Below are 19,159 nucleotides of genomic sequence, written 5' to 3' on the forward strand. Positions count from 1 at the left end.
CAGGGCGGGGTGAGGAGAGGGACGGCGGGGGAGTATTTAAGGAGGGGGGTGCTGCCTTGGGGAAGGGGGCAAGGGGCGGCGGCGGTCTCCGTCTCGGTCTCCAGGAGGGAGACGAGGCGTGGGGCTGGGCTGGGCCGTCGGCTGGGTTTCGGCCCAGTCGGCGCGCTTCGTGAGTTTTTTTAAAATAATTTCGCCGAACCAAAAAAACGTAGAAAAATAAATAAAAATCCAAAAATGCCAAAACAAATTTTCACCGTCTAATTAAAATAATTAGAACAAGATGAACATTTTCTTGGCCCAAAATGCAGTTTTGAAAACGTGCAATTTTTGTAATGCAATAAAATTGCAAATAAAATCCGAATAAAATCCAATATTTGATTTTAATATTTTTCCTCCAATATTTCAATTGTTTTGGAGAAGTCATATTTTCTCCTCTCATTTATTTTAATACGAAATATTTTTCGGAGAGAAAAATAATTAAAACCAAAAATCCTCGTTTCATTATTTGATAAAAAATCAAATATGAAAACTGGGAAAATCCCCAATTCTCTCCTAGGATCCTTGAGTTGCTTAGGATTTCGAGGATTTGCCAAAATGCAATAAAATGCTATGCAATGATGATCTAATGTATAACATTCCAAATTGAAAATTTGGGATGTTACATGTTAACAAACTCATTTCGAGTAACATGAAATCGGAGATATTTCGAATAACACTATGTTACCTCAATGGGGATATGCACATCCCCAATAATAAGAATATCATATTTCTTTTTGACCGTAGGAAGAGGAAATTCAAAACCTCCAAAAATAATCGATGGAATTTTTCCAATGGAATTGATACTGTGGACTTGAGGTTGTTTCCTCGGAAAATGTACCGTATGCTCATTACCACTAACATGAAAAGTGACATTGCCTTTGTTGCAATCAATAACAGCCCCTGCAGTATTGAAAAAGGGTCTTCCAAAAATAATAGACATACTATCGTCCTCAGGAATATCAAGAATAACAAAGTTCGTCAAAATAGTAACGTTTGCAACCACAACAGGCACATCCTCACAAATACCGACGAGTATAGGAGTTGATTTATCAGCCATTTGCAAAGATATTTCAGTAGGTGTCAATTTATTCAAATCAAGTCTACGATATAAAGAGAGAGGCATAACACTAATACCGGCTCCAAGATCACATAAAGCAGTTCTAACATAATTTCTTTTAATGGAGCATGGTATAGTGGGTACTCCTGGATCTCCTAGTTTCTTAGGTATTCCACCCTTAAATGTATAATTAGCAAGCATGGTGGAAATTTCAGCTTATCGTATCTTTCTTTTATTTGTAACAATTTCGTTCATGTACTTAGCATAAGGATTCATTTTGAGCATATCAGTTAATCGCATACACAAAAAGATAGGTCTAATCATTTCAGCAAAGCGCTCAAAATCCTGATCATCCTTTTTCTTGGATGGTTTGGGAGGAAAAGGCATGGGTTTCTGAACCCATGGTTCTCTTTCTTTACCATGTTTCCTAGCAACAAAGTCTCTCTTATCATAACGTTGATTCTTTGATTGTGGTTTATCAAGATCAACAGGAGGTTCAATTTCTACATCATTATCATTACTAGGTTGAGCATCAACATGAACATCTTCATTAACATTATCACTAGGTTCATGTTCATTACCAGATTGTGTTTCAGCTTCAGAGATAGAAATATCATTGGGATTCTCAGGTGTGTCAACAACAGGTTCACTAGAAGCATGCAAAGTCCTATCATTTTTCTTTTTCTTCTTTTTAGAGGAACTAGGTGCATCAATATTATTTCTCTGAGAATCCCGCTCAATTATCTTAGGATGGCCTTTAGGATACAAAGGTTCCTGAGTCATTTTACCAGTTCTAGTAGCCACTCTAACAGCAAAATCATTATCCTTACTATTCAATTCATTAAGTAAACCATTCTGAGCCTTAAGTACTTGTTCTACTTGAGTGGTAACTATAGAAGCATGTTTACTAATGAGTTTAAGTTCATCTTTAACTCTGGACATATAATCACCCAAGTGTTCAATCATATAAGCATTTTGTTTTAATTGTCTTCCAAAATAAGCATTAAAATCTTCTTGCTTAACCATAAAGTTATCAAACTCATCCAAGCACTAGCTAGCAATTTTAGTAGGAGGGATTTCAGCTTTATCATATCTATAGAGAGAATTTACCTTTGCTACCTGTGTCGGGTTATCAAGACCATGAGTTTCTTCAATAGGTGATGAACTAAGATCATATATTTCTTCCACAGGCGGTAAATTAAGACCATGTATTTCTTCAATAGGAGGTAAATTCTTAACATCTTCAGCTTTTATACCTTTTTCCTTCATAGATTTCTTTGCCTCTTGCATATCTTCAGGACTGAGAAATAGAACACCCCTCTTCTTCGGAGTTGGCTTAGGAGTTGGTTCAGGAAGTGTCCAATTATTTTCATTTGTCAACATATTATTCAATAGAATTTCAGCTTCATCTGGTGTTCTTTCCCTGAAAACAGAACCAACACAACTATCTAGGTGGTCTCTGGAAGCATCGGTTAGTTCATTATAAAAGATACCAAGTATTTCATTTTTCTTGAGAGGATGATCAGGCAAAGCATTAAGTAATTGGAGAAGCCTCCCCCAAGCTTGTGGGAGTCTCTCTTCTTCAATTTTCACAAAATTATATATTTCCCTTAAAGCAGCTTGTTTCTTACGAGCAGGGAAATATTTAGAAGAGAAGTAATAAATCATATCCTGGGGACTACGCACACAACCAGGATCAAGAGAATTAAACCATATCTTAGCATCACCCTTTAATGAGAACGGAAATATTTTAAGGATATAATAGTAGCAAGTTTTCTCATCATTAGTGAACAGGGTGGCTATATCATTTAATTTAGTAAGATGTGCCACAACAGTTTCAGATTCATAGCCATAGAAAGGATCAGAGTCAACCAAAGTAATTATATTAGGATCAATAGAGAATTCATACTCCTTATCAGTAACAAAGATAGGTGAAGTAGCATACGCAGGATCATATTTCATTCTAGCATTCAGAGTTTTTTGTTTAAGCTTAGCTAGTAATTTCTTAAGATCGCTTCTATCATTGCAAGCAAGAAAGTCTCGAGCAATTTCTTCATCCATAACATAGCCCTCAGGCACAACAGGCAATTCATATTTAGGCGGAGAGTCTTCATCATCACTTTCATCAATATTATCATTTACAATAATTTCATTCTCTCTAGCCCTAGCAAGTTGTTCATCAAGAAATTCACCAAGTGGCACAGTAGTATCAAGCATAGAAGTAGTTTCATCATAAGTATCATGCATAGCAGAAGTGGCATCATCAATAACATGCGACATATCAGAATTAATAGCAGAAGCAGGTTTACGTGTCGCAAGCTTACTCAAAACAAAAGGTGAATCAAGTGCAGAGCTAGATGGCAGTTCCTTACCTCCCCTCGTAGTTGAGGGATAAATTTTAGTTTTCTCGTCTTTAAAGTTCTTCATAGTGACCAGCAGATATAAATCCCAAGTGACTCAAAGAATAGAGCTATGCTCCCCGGCAACGGCGCCAGAAAATAGTCTTGATAACCCACAAGTATAGGGGATCGCAACAATTTTCGAGGGTAGAGTATTCAACCCAAATTTATTGATTCGACACAAGGGGAGCCAAAGAATATTCTCAAGTATTAGCAGTTGAGTTGTCAATTCAACCACACCTGGATAACTTAGTATCCGCAACAAAGTATTTAGTAGCAAAGTAGTATGGAAGTAACGGTAACGGTAGCAAAAATAATATTTCTGGGTTTTGTAGTTATTGTAACAGTAGCAACGGAAAAGTAAATAAGCAAAGAAAAATATGTGAAAAGCTCGTATGCATTGGATCGGTGATGGAGAATTATGCCGGATGCGGTTCATCATGTAACAATCATAACATAGAGTGACACAGAACTAGCTCCAATTCATCAATGTAATGTAGGCATGTATTCTGAATATAGTCATACGTGCTGATGGAAAAGAACTTGCATGACATCTTTTGTCCTACCCTCCCGTGGCAGCGGGGTCCTAATGGAAACTAAGGGATATTAAGGCCTCCTTTTAATAGAGTACCGGACCAAAGCATTAACACATAGTGAATACATGAACTCCTCAAACTACGGTCATCATCGGGAGTGGTCCCGATTATTGTCACTTAGGGGTTGCCGGATCATAACACATAGTAGGTGACTATAGACTTGCAAGATAGGATCAAGAACTCACATATATTCATGAAAACATAATAGGTTCAGATCTGAAATCATGGCACTCGGGCCCTAGTGACAAGCATTAAGCATAGCAAAGTTATAGCAACATCAATCTCAGAACATAGTGGATACTAGGGATCAAACCCTAACAAAACTAACTCGATTACATGATAAATCTCATGCAACCCATCACCGTCCAGCAAGCCTATGATGGAATTACTCACGCACGGCGGCGAGCATCATGAAATTGGTGATGGAGGATGGTTGATGATGACGATGGCGATAGATTCCCCTCTCGGGAGCCCCGAACGGACTCCAGATCAGCCCTCCCGAGAGAGTTTAGGGCTTGGCGGTGGCTCCGTATCGTAAAACGTGATGAATCTTTCTCTCTGATTTTTTCTTCCCGAACACGAATATAAGAAGTTGGAGTTGAGGTCGGTGGAGCTCCAGGGGGCCCACGAGGCAGGGGGGCACGCCCAGGGGGGGCAGGCGCGCCCCCCACCCTTGTGGGAAGGGTGTGGGGCCCCTGGCCTTGATTCTTTCGCCAGTATTTTTTATATTTTCCAAAAATAATCTCCGTTCATTTTCAGGTCATTCTGAGAACTTTTGTTTCTGCACAAAAATAACACCTTGGCAATTCTGCTGAAAACAGCGTCAGTCCGGGTTAGTTCCATTCAAATCATGGAAGTTAGAGTCCAAAACAAGGGCAAAAGTGTTTGGAAAATTAGATACGATGGAGACGTATCAGGCAACACTCCGCATTGCCAGCCGAGCCTGCTCATGCACTTGCGACAGCCTTTGCAGCAGATCACTTGATGATCCGGACACCTCCTCGTCGGGACGGCCCGTCAATATACCTGCAATCATAATTATATCAGTTCCATTTATTTCTGAACTACTTTCAAAATAGTTTAGACACATACTGAATATACTGCCCCGCAACATCCTGTTCTCCTTCACGGAGTCGGCTAGCTGGGCTCGCACATCTTTCAATTCTTCGCCCAATGCGGTGTTGGAATCCTGTAGCTAGTTTTTCTCGTCCCTGACTCGGGTCAACACACGCTCGCCTGTGGCGTGTAGCCTTTTTGCCTCTTTTTCCCCTTCTTGGGCGATCTTCAACTTCTCTTCAAGTTGATCGGGTGATCCTATTATGCAATCAGCAACAATATTAGTACAGTTGTATACAATTATCATTCCTCGATGGAGGGGAATGTTACCAGAAGACGCCTTCTTGAAGTTTTCCAGTTCGGTGGTAACAGCATTCAGCTACGCCCGACACTGCTCCAGCTCTTGGTCTAGCAGGGCATTCTTCTTGGTAAGGACCTGGTTATACAAGGATCCTTAAATCAGTTGTACCAACTGCTTTCTGTCTCGGGGGCTACGGGCATATGGTTATCCTTTTCGAACAAAGAAAAAACTTACCTGCACATCTGTCAAATGTTGCTTTGTGGCTTTCTAAGCCCATCTCGAGCAGCTCGGATGTATGCGTCAGCCGAGCTGAAGGCATTGAATGCCTCTTCCGAGGAATTGGGGTCTCATAGGACAGCCCTGCAGCGCCGATGATTCATGGTGCTCTCTACTTCCGAGTTGGTAACGGACACGTCTTCCGAACCCTCGGACGAAGGACAGTCCGGCGTTGCCCCATAGCAGCCCCCACCTCTCCAGTGGGATCTAAATCCCGGTTGTTGGGAGTGCGACCGGCTGAATCCTCGGACATAGTCCGGTGAACCTTTTTCCTGATACAGGACCAACATAACAATCACGGTTTGGTACGACTGCTAAAGCATACCTTTAAATCCATACCTCTTCGACGAAGGGACTGACGGGTCTTTGCCAGCCTTCCTTTTCGAGGCCTTGCTCGGCGCGGGAGCTGCTCTTCTTGGAATCATCCCCGGCGTAGCATGAGGCGCCGAACGGCTCCCCTTTGAAGCATGAGATAGTGCGGTGGGTGAGGAAGTGCGAGAAAACTCTTTCGAGGGGGTTTCTCCTGATTACTTATGTGGGAAGCTGGAAGAAGACCAGGATAATCGGCGATGATGGCCACTTCTGTGCCGTCATAGCTCGCCTGATAAAACACCCCTTCTGCGAGTACCACGAATATATCCGGGTCCTCTTCGAACCCCGGATCAAGCTCCCGGGTGTGGCTCTCCGGCTGTGGGGCAGGGCTATTAAGCCCCTCGGGTACTTTCCGCCAGTGCTATTTCAAAATAAGACGGATTGGAGATTCGTTAAAAATGGCCATAAGAACGGAGTGAATACACGCAAAGGGGTTGGGACTTACCCAGCTCGGAGGGTTGTACATGGAGTACCCCTCTCTGCGATTGACGCGGAGAAATTCTTCTTCCTCCCCTTTAAATAGCTCGGCCAGTATCTTGGCTAGAGCGGCAGGAGTATCCGGACCCTTCCGACCATAACGGGAGGCGTCGTCCTCCCCGTTGTAGTGCCACATTGGGAGCCCTCTGTATTGAAGTGGCTGAACCCCTCGCACTATGGAGGTCGCTATTACCTCTACTATTGTAAGGCCGGACTAGGCAAGCATCCTTATCTTGCCCAGGAGCTGACGAACCTCCGCACTATCCTCTTCTTCAAGGCTTTGGGGGCGCCAGCTGTGGCGTTTCCTCAACGGAACACTTGCAAATTCCGGGAGACCCTTTTGAACTGGGTCGGGAAGCGCGACGTCCTCAATATAGAACCATTCGGAAGGCCATTCTTCAGATGCCTTCCTTGGTGTGACGGACAGATATCCGGTATCGGCGACGCGCCATACTTCGGCTCCGCCCACTTCAAATATTGACCCCTCATGGTTGCACGGGACAAGGCAGAACAACTTCCTCCACAGCTCAAAATGGGCCTCAATGCCCAGGAATAAGTCGCATAAAGCAACGTAACCCGCAATATGCAGAACGGAGGCGGGGGTGAAGTTGTGCAGCTGGAGGCCATAGTATTCCAGCAACCCTCAGAAGAACGGATGGATTGGAAATCCGACGCCTCTTAGCAGATAGGGGACGAAACACACTCGCTCCCCCCGGATGGATCGGGGAAGTTCTCTACTTGAGTCTCACCATTAAAGGTGGTCAGCCCCGCTCGGACAGGGACCAGATCTGTAGGGGGAAGAAATCCCTGCGTTTGCAGCTTCGCTAATTGACTGTGGGACACAGAACACCTCTCCCACTCGCCTTTCTCTAGGCCGGAACAGGAGGAGGAGTTGGGAACGCTAACCATGTTGGAATGGTTTCTCCTAGCAGTCTCCGGAGATTTTTTTCTCTGCGTGGTGCCGAATGGGTCTAAGATCCAATCTCTTTATATAAGTGCTCTTCCTTGCGTGGATGGGGTGCTATTTGCAGAAATACCCTAACCTTTCACATTCGCTCGACACGTGGAAGACGAAGTTATTTGACGCACAGAAGCTGAGGGGAGCGACATTGATCAACGGCCGAATACAGTACTTGGAGGTCATCGGAGGAGGAACCCGCCTGGCAATGCCGAAGACAATTTGTGTGCCAAACACGTCGTTATTGAAGACTGGTTCGGGGGCTACTGAGGGAGTCCTGGACTAAGGGGTCCTCGGGTGTCCGGCCTATTATCTATGGGCCGGACTGGTGGGCTGTGAAGACATGAAGGCTGAAGACTCTACCCGTGTCCGGATTGGACTCTCCTTGGCATGGAAGGCAAGCTTGGCGATCAACTATGAAGATTTCTTCCTATGTAACCGACTCTATGTAACCCTAGATTCCCCCGGTGTCTATATAAACCAAAGGGAGTAGACCGGATAGGATATATTCATTACCATAGTCATACAGGCTAGACTTCTAGGGTTTAGCCATTACGATCTCGTGGTAGATCAACTCTTGTAACACTCATATTCATCAAGATCAATCAAGCAGGAAGTAGGGTATTACCTCCATAGAGAGGGTCCAAACCTGGGTAAACATCGTGTCCCCCGACTCCTGTTACCATCGATCCTAGACGCACAGTTCGGGACCCCCTACCTGAGATCTGCCGGTTTTGACACTAACACCTTCCCCCGAGCAATCGGGGGCTTTGAATTCTTGTTCGTTGCTATCGACAAGTTTACAAAGTGGCCAGAAGTGACTGCCGTGAGAAAGGTGATGCTTAGTCAGCTATCAAGTTCTTGAAAGAATTGGTGTGCCGCTTTGGAGTCCCGGCAAGGATCATTACCGACAAGGGCACCGAGTTCACGAGTCGCGCCTTCATGCAATATGTTCATGCCCTCGGATGCAAGATCCTATTTTCCTCTGTTGCACATCCCAGAAGCAATGGACAAGCTGAGAGGGCGAATGCTGAAGTGCTGCGAGGACTCAAGACAAGAACCTTTGATACGCTGCAAAAGCATGGCAGGCGGTGGATCAATGAGCTGCCGGTAGTCCTCTGGTCCCTCAGAACGATACCAAATCAAGCTACCGGGTAGACTCCCTTCTCCCTAGTCTATGGGGAGAAGCAGTTATCCCCACGGAACTCATTTACGGGTCGCCTCTAGTGCCTGCCTATGATGAAGTAGCGCAAGATTAGCATGACGTGACGACACTATGCTACTCAAGGAGAACCGTCTCCAGGCTGCTACGCGTGCTGCACGCTATCAGCAAGCCCTGCATCGCTATCATAGCCACAGGGTTCATGCCCGGTGTTTTGAGGAAGGCGACCTTGTCCTTAGGCGCGTTCAGTCCGCCAAGGGTACAGACAAGTTGACGCTGCAGTGGGAAGGCCCTTACCGGGTAGTACGAGTCTCCAGACCTGGCGCAGTACGTCTAGAGACCGGAGATGGCATTCAATTGCAAAACTCATGGAATATTGAGCATCTCCGCAAGTTCTACCCGTAAGGCACGGCTGTCGGGGCCCTGCCCGGCAGCCACCCTTTTGTGCAGGCCTTGCCACAGTTGCATGTAACCCCTTGTCCAAAGCCAGGGCGATGACCCTGAGCAAGAGAAAAAAATGAAGTGCTGGGGGGCCCCCGACCAAGTTGCATGCATGCATAAGCATTCCTAGAGCACTGCATATGCATATAGATAGGATCACATCTTGCATCATTCCCATTTGCATGAAGCTGCATGTTCCTGCCATGAACTTGGCCTCTACAAGGAGTTGGGAAGATGAACCAGTGCTGCGATCCCCGGCAAGCCAAACAGATAAGTTCTACCTCTTGTCCATTAGTGTTCAATAAGCTAGGGCTTGTGCATAAGAAAACCTCGCCACTCTTTTGAAACTTAGGTGCTCCCATCCTTGGCTCGAACGATGCTTCAAGCCAGGATGGTCGTAGTGGCCTTTGCTAAAAGGAAGTTGGCGGGGGGCTGGTCCCTTTATTTTTTGCCCGGTAGACTCGGTTCTCCGGCAAACAAGAGGGTACCGGCAGGGTAGCCTGCCGGGGAAAACTCGTTTATTTACACTAAGGAGGCATATCACCTCTGCATGGACATATACATGCACGAGTTCCCGGCAAGGTTCGTCTTTTTCATTAATATGCTGGTAATACAAGTGCAAGCATTACAGAACACAAACATGGACTCGAGAGATTACATTATTTGAATTAAGATTTGATAAGTGCCTACAAGTTTAAGATTGAAAAAAGATAAGTGCCTCGTGATGCCTTTGCCCTTGTCCATCTCCTTCAGGAAGAGGTCGAGGAGGCCGGTGGCGGGTCCAGCTGGGATTCGACGCCTCCCCAGGATCAGGATGGCATGACCCCTCAGCAAGGAGGAAGAAACCGGAGGGCAGGCATGGATGGTGACGCTGTCAGAGGACCAGATGGGGGACACGGCGTCACCGGCAAACACGACTCATCGAAACGGTCGTCCCCATTCTTGACACGTCGTGAGTTGCCGCCGCCGTCCGCATCACTACCACCCGAAGACCTCAGCGCAGCAGTCATATCGGACGCCATGCTCCCTGGGTCACCCCATAGAGAGCTTGGTCGTCCCCAGGGGCCCTGACATTAGAAGTCTTGGCACGTTCCGAAGATGTGTATGGGAGCAGAGAGCCCTCCTGCGCGGCAAGAAGATGACGCCCAAGAGAGGTCAGATTCGCTTCTGTTAACAGTGACTCTTTTCCGTGTCTCCTCCTTGGCGCGACAAAGGAAGAAAGAATATGGAGCGACTGGCTACCACACCCCGCGCCCGCTACAGGCCTCGGCATGTTGGCGTTCGCGTCCCCTCCCACTGGAATCAAGGCTATGGGCGGCCGACGACAAGCACGCCGGAGTCGCCACCCCCGGCTTTGTCACTGCACCGCCCAAGTACCCTCCTTGGATCTGTGCGAAGATCCAAACAAGAGCCCAGGGGCTGGCCCCAGGCTCTTCCCTTCGACATAACCGGCAAGAAAGAAAAGACAAAGGAGGGAAGCATAAGGATGTACTACTCCGCCTTCTCTCCGCCTAGCGTTTTATAGGCGGGTCGGGGAGGGGAGCCGCTATGAAGATACGAAGACCGAAGACTGCACCCGTGTCCAGATGGGACTCTCCTTGGCGTGGAAGGCAAGCTTGGCGACCGGATATGTAGATCCCTTTCCTTTGTAACCGACCTTGTGTAACCCTAGATCCTCCCGGTGCCTATATTAACCGGAGGACTTAGTCCGGAAAGAGGGATACTAATTACCATAGTCATACAGGCTAGACTTCTAGGGTTTAGCCATTACGATCTCGTGGTAGATCAACTCTTGTAATACTCATATTCATCGAGATCAATCAAGCAGGAAGTAGGGTATTACCTCGACAGAGAGGGCCCGAACCTGGGTAAGCATTGTGTCCCCTGCCTCCTATTACCATCGACCTTAGACGCACAGTTCGGGACCCCCTACCCGAGATCCGCCAGTTTTGACACCGACATTGGTGCTTTCATTGAGAGTTCCACTGTGCCATCCCCTAAAGGTTTGATGGCCCCTGCGACGTTGTCCAAAGGGAAACCTTCCTCCCCGGACAGATCTTCGTGTTCGGCGGCTTCGTACTACGGGCCAACTCGCTTGGCCATCTGGAGCAGATCGATAGCTACGCCCCTGGCCACCAGGTCAGATTCGGAAGCTTGAACTACGTTGTGGACATCCGTGGAGACTTGATCTTCACCGGATTCGATACCGCGGGGGCCGCTCCCTATCACCCCGATGCACATGATCTAAATCTGTCATCGGACCACACTCAGGAGATTGTTCCTGTAGTTGCTCCGGCCGTAGACCCAGAGCAGATCGCGCCATCTGAGGACGCGAAGCTCAACCCCACCACGGAGGCCAGAGATCCTGCGGTGTTGGAGCGGCACACAGACTTAAACTCATGGGACGTCTGCGTTACCGAAACTCCGGACTCGTCTCCGGTCATAATTTCCGAAACACGTACGCCTGAGGACGCCGAGCTCGATCGATTATCGATCTTCGAGTTCAGCGCCACAGACATCTTCCAGCACTCACCCTTGGGCGATGTGCTAAACTCATTAAAGAGCCTGTCCCTAGCGGGAGACTCACACCGAATTATGTCCGGTTCGAACTAGGGGCTGATGATGGGGAATTTTGCTTCCCACCCGCCACCCACTTCATAGCCACTGTCGAGGATTTAACCGACGCGCTTGATTATGGCTCTGAAGACAACGATGGTATGGACGATGATGCCGATGAGGAGCAAGGCCAAAACTCGCCATTTACTGGACGATGGACGGCCACTTTCTCTTATGACATATACATGGTGGATACGCCCAAAAATAATAGCGGCGATGACAAGGAAAACCCAGCGAAGGAGGACCCTCCTAAGACACAGCAAAAACGCCGGCGTCCTCGGCGCCGCTCTAAGTCACGTCGTTCAAAAGACAGCAATGCTGGCACCGGTGAAAATAATACTCCGGACGATACCGAAAACAATGAAGACCTTGCTGAGGTAACATCCGAGCAGGAGGAGCAAGAAAACAGGCAAGCTAGCCCCGGCGAATAGGCCAGGCCCAACGAATCGGAGGACGGTAGTTACCGTCCGCTCTCCAAGGATGAGGAAAGGCTCAGCAACGAAGATTTCATCGTGCCTGAGGAACCTCTCGAGCAGGAGCGCTTCAAGCGGCAGCTAATAGCAACGACGAGGAGCCTGAAAAAGAAACAGCAGCAGCTTCAAGCTGACCAAGATCTGCTCGTCGATAGATGGACCGATGTCCTGGAAGCCGAAGAATACGGCCTCAGACGCCCAGCCAAGAGTTACCCAAAGCGAAGGCTGCTACCCCAGTTCGATGAAGAGCAGCCGGAGTTCATACCCCCTCGCGTAACGCGGCCGATCGACCACCACGCGGTCGGGACAGTGCGGCGGACCAACCACCACGTGGTCGGGATAGAGCGGCAGCTCAGGCCGAACAGCAGCCTGCCCCACCGTAAAAACAGAGACGAAACAGCTCGGGGCCACACATACACCTCCGGCAGACCCTGGATAGTAGAGGAGGACATACCCGATCGATTTATGGATCGCGAGGACGTCCCTCGATACGCGATGATGGCTACCTATTCGGGTGTGACAAACCTAGTCACACCCGAGCCGATAACCCCAGACGAACTCCATCGGATCTACGGCGCAATGCAGCCAGATATAGAGGCGCCGCACACCCTCTCTGCTTCACTAATGAAGTAATGAACCATGCATTCGCTGAAGGGTTCAAACCCGTCAATATTGAATCATACGACGGAACAACCGATCCCACGGTATGGATCGAGGATTTTATTCTCCACATTCACATGGCCCGCGGACATGACCTCCATGCTATCAAATACCTTCCACTAAAACTCAAAGGGCCAGCCCGCCACTGGTTAAACAGCTTGCCTGAAAATTCCATCAGCAGCTGGGAAGACTTGGAAGAAGCCTTTCTCGACAACTTCCAAGGTACATACGTCCGACCACCAGACGCCGACGACTTAAGTCACATAGTCCAACAGCCTAGAGAGTCAGCCAGGAAATTCTGGACTAGATTCCTAACTAAAAAGAACCAGATCGTTGACTGTATGGATGCTGAAGCCCTAGCGGCCTTTAAACCTAGCATCCGTGACGAATGGCTCGCCCGCCATCTCGGCCAAGAAAAGCCCAAATCTATGGCAGCCCTCATGGCACTCATGACCCGCTTTTGCGCGGGTGAGGACAGTTGCCTGGCTCGTAGCAAAAACACAGCCAGCGAGGCAGACCCCTCCGAGGTCAAAAACAGCAACGGCAACCTCCGACGAACAGACACAAGCGCCGAAGCAATGGTGATAACACCGATGACACTACAGTTAATGCCGGATTCAGCGGCTCCAAGTCCGGTCAGCGGAAAAAGCCGTATAAAAGGAGCGGTCAGGGACCATCCAGCTTGGACCGCATACTCGATCGTCCGTGCCAGATACATGGCACCCCAGACAAACCAGCCAATCATACCAACAGGGATTGCTGGGTGTTTAAACAGGCCGGCAAGTTAAACGCCGAGGACAAGGAAAAGGGATCGCAAAGTGAGGACGATGACGAAGAGTCCCGGCAACCGAACTCAGCAGGGCAGAAGAAGTTCCCCCCTTAAGTCAAAACGGTGAACATGATATATGATACACACATCCCCAAAAGGGAGCGCAAGCGCGCACTAAGGGACGTCTATGCGATAGAGCCAGTCGCCCCAAAATTCAACCATGGTCATCATGCCCGATCACTTTTGATCGCCGGGATCATCTGACCAGTATCCGGCATGGCGGATCAACCACACTAGTCCTGGACCCAATCATTGATGGATTCCACTTAACGCGAGTCCTCATGGACGGTGGTAGCAGCCTCAATCTGCTCTATCAAGACACAGTGCACAAAATGGGCATTAATCCATCAAGGATCAAGCCAACGAAGACTACCTTCAAAGGAGTCATACCAGGTGTAGAGGCCCACTATACGGGCTCAATCACACTAGAGGTTGTCATTGGATCCCCCGACAACTTCCGAAGCGAGGAGTTAATCTTCGACATCGCCCCATTCCACAGTGGTTATCACGCACTGCTCGGACGGACGGCATTCGCTCGGTTCAATGCGGTGCCACACTATGCTTATCTTAAGCTTAAGATGTCAGGTCCACGCGGCGTCATAACGGTCAATGGAAACACGGAATGCTCCCTCCGTACAGAGGAGCACACCGCCGCCCTAGCAGCAGAAGTACAAAGTGGCCTTCTCAAGCATAACCGTAATCCGGCTGCCGAGCCCCTGGACATCGTAGAGGGTCTGGACTACGCTGCACCAGGACAGCGCGGCTCATCAAGAGCTCGACTAACAATTTGGCTTCCGTCCCATCCCCGATCAGGTAGTGGCATTCGTACCACGCGTGCATAACTACGCACTAGAAATCCCATGGGCATCGACGGAGGCACAACTAGCTTGTGATCCACAGTTCGGCTTGACCGATCCCGGACACACATATACTTTCACTATTTCCTTTTTCGTTTTCCAGGTTTATTTTACATAGGCCTTCTTTGACGAACCGACTACCGGTCCTGTCAAAGGATAAAAACACCAGGATGGCAAGAAGCAAAGACGTATAGGGAAAGTTCTAGAGGTCAATTCAACGACCACTCTAGCTATTGTCAGGACCCACACGCAGCTCACCTTTGGTCATGGCATGTTAAATAGCCAGTTGCTTATCGCACTATTTATATCAATGCGCTTTGACGCATTAACCCAATTATAATGGAAGTAGTTCACGGCTCCAGCTTAAGGGCCGAGATATCACCTCTACTTTCTTTCTGTTTTCCTTTAATAACTTATCTTCTAGCACCCGTACACTTTGGTACGTTTGATATTTGCCAGGGGCTCCCCGGCGCCCCACAATACGGCAACAAAGTCCGAACACTCTTTATAGTATAGTTCGGCACCCCGAATTTAGCATTATATGCATTGGCTCCGAATCATGTATTTGGTCAACAGTTGGGTTGCCCGGCTCCTGTGCTTGCTACCTTACGTTCCGCTATATCGGCTAAGGTAATAAAGGGAGAACTACTGTGATTGTGCCCTGGTTTATCCAAAGGAGCACCTCAGTAGAGAAAGCTGAAAACTGACTGTCATGATGCAGCGAGAGCCGGTCAGCTGTTCAGAGGTTACAAATCGTTGGAGATTTCTCCCGCATTACGCGAAGGATTGGTACTTCCCGATCAGACGCTCATAGCACTCTAGTTCAAAAACTGCGGGCTGCGCCTATGTTTTATTATGAAACTCTTATGGCTAAGTGAGGGCGTTTAAGCCGCATAGTCTGATTGCCTGGTTCGTTGTGCTAAACAACTCCTTCAAGGACCATACAATTGGATCAAGATTGTTTAGATTCCATCCCGAACACCCCCGTACTACCTACGTGGGGGCAGAAGCCGACGACTGGCCAACCCTCAGATTCCATACAACACGGCCGCACATGAGGAAAAAATTAAAACAAAACAAGTATTACGGTGCTCCTTGCCCTCTGGAGGCCCCCTGGCCAGCTCGATGGCGTTCATCTTCGCCCACCACATCTTGCAACGGGCAAAGGCCATGCGCGCACCTTCAATACAGGCCGATCGCTTGACGATGTCTAGCCGAGGACAAGCGTTCACCAGCCGCTTCACGAGTCCGAAGTAGCTGCCGAGCATAGCTTCGGCTGGCCATAACCGGATTATCAAATCCTTCATGGCTAGTTCGGCAACCCTATGCAGCTCCACCAGCTGTTTCAGCTGATCGGTGAAGGGCACGGGATGCTCTGGTGCAAGATACTGCGACCAGAACAATTTCTCCATGGAGCTCCCTTCCTCGGCTTGAAAGAACTCCGCAGCGTCGAACACACTTCGTGGCAGATCAGCAAAAGCCCCTGGAGAACTCCGAATCTAGGTTAGCAAAAGATAATTCCTTTTCGCATATTTGCTTTGCATACTGAATGACTTACCCGCGGCGATCTTCCTAGCCTCCTGGATCTCTTGGAAGGCGCCCTGGGCCTCCTTCCGGGCCGCCTCCGCGCTCTGGCGAGCCTTCGCGAGTTCGGTCTCTCGAGCCAACGCATCGCGCTCCAAGGTCTCGCACTTCCTCACCGCGTCCTGGAGCTCCTGCTGGACCTCGCTGACCCGGGCCTTGAGCTTCATACGGGCAGCCTGCTCCTTGACAGCCTTCCCCTCGGCTTCGCCCAGGGCCTTTTTCAGGGCCTCAACCTCAGTCGTCGCTCCTATACATATCATGACACTTCGGTCAATGTATATCATCTTACTCTTTTAGAATATTTCCCGGATCATTACATACCTTGGTCTCCCGGAGCTGCCGCTTCACCTGGCCGAGCTCCTCCTCGGCCTGCTCTAGCCTCCGCTTAAGTTCAGAGACTTCAGCAGCATGTGAGGCCGCGGCCAATAGCGGTGCCTGCATATTTATTCCAGACAAATCTAGTTAGTTTCCTGCAATAAAAGGATTGATCCTCTGTCCGGCTTTTCTTTCCAAACACCGGACAGTGTCTCAGGGGCTACTGTCTATATTGGGATTTTCTCCTTTTGCGTCGCTACCTCAAAGCCTGTCAGCAGGCTGCTGCAGGCTTCGGTCAGTCTGCTCTTGACAGACTGAACCCTTTCAATCAACGTGCCCATAAGAACACGGTGCTCATCCACAATGGAAGCGCCTCGCAGCGCTTCCGGCAGATCATCTGGTGCCCTTGGTTGGACAGGGGTCACCGGTGGAATAGGCATACCCCCCTCTTTCGAAGGAGGTTGCGTGCCGGATTCCGGAGCCGTATCGGTCTCTGCAATCAAGTCCGGTTGAGGGCCGAACTGAGTACGGCCCTCCTCCCCAGTCTCCCGGGGGATTGGATCCCCCCGGTGTTCGGCGATGGGGGCTTCGCCTTCAGGCGCCTCTTGAGCCTCTCCCCGGCTTGGGAAGGTCCACCGGGAGAGCACCTCGTCGTCCCCTTTGGCCTTGGGAGAGTAAGCGGCTGGCGGTGTCTCGCTAGCCATCTCCTTTGAGCTCCATGAAACTCTTGATGAGGATCGCTGGGAGCTGTCGTGGGTCGGACTACAATAGCGTAATTGACCATGTCAATACATTGAGATGGAGAGGCTGGACATATGGGTATGCGGGAGTCATAGCACTTACGAAGCAGCTTGAGGCTTGGTGCGGGGGTGTCGCTCCGGATTGCTGCCGACGTCGCGCGCGGATTTGCCCGCGAAGGAGCCCTTCCCCTTCTTGGATGTCCCGGCCTCCAGGTTCATGGAGGTCGCCCTCTTCTTCCTTCCCTCATCAGGGGGAGGGTTGTTCTCCTCCTACTCCTCCTCCTCCTCATCGTCGTCATCTTCGGCGGCGGAGGAGCGGGTCTTGTCTTCGGACGTCACGTTCGAAGCTCTCTTGCGACGGGGGCCACTCCGGACCCCCTTGGCCTTCCCCTTGGCCTTCTTCGCCGTTGCTGTATAGGGCGCCGGCACCAGCATCTTCGCTAAACGCGGAATGACTGGTTCTTGAGGTAGCGAAGCCGGGCGCTGGATCTTCTTCGCCCTCTCCTTCCATTCCTGAAGAGGCAATGACAGTAAAAGTTTAGATACCCTCCTTAAAGCAAACAAGTAGAGGACGCGTTAGAAACTTACCTCTCTAGCGGGATGGTTAATATCGTGCCCCGATCCGAATCCGTAGCTGGCGGTATCTCATCGCCCTTGAAGAGAAACTTCCAGGCATCTTCGTGAGTTGTTCCGAAGAGCCTCTCCAGGGTTTGGTGTCTCCTCGGATTAAACTCCCAAAGGGGGCGCTTTTGGCTTTGGCAAGGGAGGATCCGGTGAACCAGCATCACTTGGACTACATCGATAAGTTTGACGTTCTTGTCCACCATGCTTTGAACGTGCGTCTGCAGCGCTATCAGCTCGTCTAGCGAACACCAGTTCGAGCTCTTCTCGGCCCAGCAGGTGAGTCGCATGGGTGCGCAGGAGTTAAATTCGGTAGCTGCGGCCCAATTGGTGTCGCGGGGTTCTGTAATGTAGAACCATTGTTTCCGCCATTCCTTGACAGTCTCCACGAAAGTGCCTTTTGGCCAGGAGACATTGGCCCGCTTACTCACCATGGCTCCTCCGCACTCCGTGTGCTGGCCGTCCACTACCTTCGGCTTCACGTTGAAGACTTTGAGCCACAGCCCGAAGTGGGTTGAATATGGAGGAAGGCCTCACACACGACGATGAATGCCGAGATCTTGAGGAAGGAGTTCGGGGATAGATCATGGAAGTCTATCCCGTAATAGTACATCAGCCCGCGGACGAAAGGGTGGAGTGGAAACCCTAGACCGCGGAGGAAATGAGGGATGAACACCACCCTCTCGTTGGGCTTCAGCGTGGGGACGACTTGCCCCTGGGCTGGAAGACGGTGGGCGATTTCCCTCGCCAAGTACCCGGCCGCCCGAAGCTCAGTAATGTCCTTCTCCTTGACGGAGGAGACCATCTACTTGCCTTGACCTTCGGATCTGGACATAGTTGGGTGCTAGCTTGAGTAGGAAGGAGATGAGAGCTTGGGCGCTAGAGCTCACGAATAGAGGGTCAGAGGAAGGAGAAGGCGTGGGAGAAGAAGGGACAATCCTTGTCCCCTTATAAAGGCAATGGATATTGAACGCCTCCCCACTCGCCTCAAAACTCGCCTATTCCCAAGGACTGTGTAAATGGTACGGTTGGGTTATCCATACCCGTATTGATGAGAATCCCGCAATAAGGGGACACGATCTGTGCTTCGGCCCTCAACCGGACTTGATTCCAGAGAAACATGGAATGGCAGACACAAAACGGTTCAAAATTATGATCGGGCGGACGTGATGTCATGTTGTAAAAGTTGTCAGCGGATTGGACTCGTGGAAAATTATATTCCCTCTGTGGTTGCGTGTGGTGTGTGTTACAGGTTCGGACACGTTCGATACGTCCGAAGACTATTTTGGAGTTTGGAAGAAGGAACCCGCCTTGCAATGCCGAAGACACA

The sequence above is a fragment of the Triticum aestivum genome, chromosome 2D (assembly GCF_018294505.1).
Source record: "Triticum aestivum cultivar Chinese Spring chromosome 2D, IWGSC CS RefSeq v2.1, whole genome shotgun sequence".
Lineage (NCBI taxonomy): Eukaryota > Viridiplantae > Streptophyta > Magnoliopsida > Poales > Poaceae > Triticum > Triticum aestivum.